The 2,867-nt window shown below is 42.1% G+C and overlaps 1 long non-coding RNA gene across 1 annotated transcript in view; it reads right to left on the bottom strand.

Moving 5' to 3' along the window:
• The window catches only part of LOC103359959 (uncharacterized), a 14,759-nt gene extending 12,411 nt beyond the window's left edge, over positions 1-2,348 (bottom strand). Inside the window, exon 1 of the long non-coding RNA XR_520335.1 lies at positions 2,254-2,348. This is a non-coding gene — a long non-coding RNA (uncharacterized LOC103359959). The remainder of the gene's footprint in view (positions 1-2,253) is intronic.
• Positions 2,349-2,867: the final 519 nt, after the last annotated feature.

Here is a 2,867-nt window from a genome sequence, read left to right as displayed (position 1 = left end):
TAACTTTTAGAGTTAAATCCAGGCATGTTGCAAACCAGAACTGCTATTGGCTAATTCAGTGAACTTTTAGTGCACTTAGTTTAACAACAAGTCTATAGAAAGACAGTGTACTTATAAAGTCTTGCTCTTTATTGTCGTCTAATGTATGTTGGTGTTAACATGCTTTCATCTTTCAGACTGACAAATGTTTCAACCAACTTTAATTTTCCACAGATTCAAACCGCACGCAGAAAAAGAAAAAGAAAAAGAAGTCCAACAAGCAGCCCTTCACAGAGACTAAAACTCAGGGATCTACTTTAAAATACAAGTAAGTAAACAGTGCGTAATTGCAGCTGTAATTATTACAGAGTGGGGGTGAAAAATTATACTTATTTGCACACCAGATGGGATTAAAAGCAAACGGCACAGATCAGGGTACAATCACCAGACCTCCCTGAGAGAAATAACTCCGCTCTAAACGGAGCTTTAGTTACCTACGTGCCTACCGAGTTTTCTACTGCGTCCTTTAACAAAGAAACACAGCTAACAGCTCCCGATACATCTCAGGCACCTTCAGTGCACTAACACGAGTTGGAGGTTTTGCTACTTCCACACAAGATGACCTTCATTTAGACTTCTCTATAGTACACAAAGATGGGGGAGCGAATGAAGAGAGAAAACACCGCAACATATTAAACTCACTGTCCGCCTCCAGAGTGCCTTTAACATACCTCGGCATTGATTGATGGAGAGCCTGAAACACCACGTGTCCCTCATGTGTATATGTGTGGAATTTACTGTACTTTGTCTGCATTAGGTTTTGAGAGAAGTTTCTTTTTCTGCTGGATTGCATTGCTTTATTTTATTGCTCCTTTATCAACCAACCAACCGTGAAGAAGGTAGAGTGGAAGTTGTCCCACAAGCACTCCAGAAAATGGGAGAAAAGGTTCAGACATGTTGGGAAAGGGTCTTATTTACACCCAAACTATAGTTTTCTTGAGTCATTTTGATGCCCAAGCTTCTTACGAGTAGTTGTTGTTGTTGTTGTGAAAGTGTTGACTGAAGCATATTTTCCTAAACCCAAGTCTCCATAAGGTTAAAGTCCTATACAGCTCATTCTTATGTACGTTGAAATAAAACAAAATTTCGCCTTAAAACTAAAGCACCTGTGAGGTAGTAGCAACGACTTCCACTTTGAAAGAGTCTTGAATCCTGGAGGCGTAGGTCAGTGACCAAACCTCTACCAGGGTTTGTGAGCTGTGTGGGGCTACTACTGCTAACTTTAACAACAACACTGGTTAGGTTGAGGAAAATATCATAGTTTGGGTTAAAATACGACCCTCTCTCTACATGTTTGAAGTTTCTCCACTATTTTCTGGGTTACCTCGTCTACAAGGTGTGTCAGAGAAGATCCAGGACTGGTGTCACAAAAGATATATTTCATACCCAAACTACAAACTACCAGTTTTCCCCTTCAGATGATCAATCAGCACAAAAAGATCCTGCGGCGTTTGCTTCAATCAGAAGAGGCCAGAGTTGTGGCAGGACAAGTCGTGGCTGCTTCACCATGACAACATGCCTGCTCACAATGCCCTGAGCATCCGACAGTTACTGGCTGAGAAGAACATCACCGTGCTGAAGCAACCTCCCTACTCACCCCACCTGGCTCCGTGGGATTGTTTCCTCTTCCCCAAGCTCAAGGGGGTCATCAAGGGGACCCGTTTTGAAGACGTGGACGACATCAAGATGGTTGTGACGACGGAGCTGAGGAGGAATCCTTCCAGGAGTGCATGGCGGCGTGAAGGCAGAGAAGGCTGGGAAAGTGTGTTAGACTCCAGGAGGGAAAACTTGTAGTTTGGATTTGAAATAGATCTTTTGTGACACCTGTCCTGAAAGCTTTCTGACACACCTCATACGTATGATCGACTGGGTGAAAAGGAGCCACAGGAAAGCAAAAAAATGATGCGCACTGATGTTTTGATTTGTGTTTTTGATGTGCTCCAAACAAACATGTGGTTTAGTTGTGGAGGAAGTTTGTTTTTTTATTTATTTGTTTGACCTTTATTTTACCAGGTAGAAATGTTTGAGAACCAGTTCTCATTTGCAAACACGACCTGGCCAAGAGGAGCCAGCAGGAACAAACACACATGTAAATTATAGGCACATGAACATAACAGAACAAAAGTAAACAAGTAAGAATCATGGGAGCATATGCATGTGAGTGAAAAAGTATGTAAGTAAAGTCTGGCGTGATCAGCAGGAGCAACAGTCGACTACAATCTGTTGGATTATAAGCTTGAAGGTGGTGAGCGGAGTCAGAGTTTGAGAGTGTTTTGTGAGGTGTTCCTGTTGTTAGCTGCTCCAAAGTGAAAGGAGCCAAAAATAGTGGAGGTGTTGGGGATGATGAGCCTGATGGATTCACTAGACTTAGTATGATAAGAATTATGGGCGACATAAAGAACAGGGAGGGAGGTGTCTTGGCCAGAACTGATTTGAGTATTCGAGTATGAAGGAGGGGCCACCTCACCAATTTAGTGGTGACTGTGGAAGGGTGCATTACGAAACATAGTTGAACCAAGTAGTTTTGTGCCTAAACAGCAGGTGAAAACCAAAAGCAAACAGTGAGTGAAAGTGAAACTTGAGCCTAAGGACAATGGTCCCAGATGGAAATGTTCTAGATGAAAGTTGTCTTGCTGACTCATGCTGCCATCCTCCTGACTTGGACTTTGTTGCTCCTTCAAACCGAAAGTCTTCTCTACTAGATAGAGTCTTACCTTTTGGGGGAAAAAAATCTTTCTTTGTAAAAACTTTCTTTCAAAGCGTAAATGAAGCTGTCATTTTTAGAATACGCTGCTCTCTAATAATAATGTCGGAACCAGATTTATTAA

This window comes from Stegastes partitus, unplaced genomic scaffold, assembly GCF_000690725.1.
Source record: "Stegastes partitus isolate 25-593 unplaced genomic scaffold, Stegastes_partitus-1.0.2 Scaffold408, whole genome shotgun sequence".
NCBI lineage: Eukaryota > Metazoa > Chordata > Actinopteri > Pomacentridae > Stegastes > Stegastes partitus.
The sequence above is the reverse complement of the archived record's forward strand: the minus strand, read 5'-3'. Positions and strand labels throughout refer to the sequence as shown.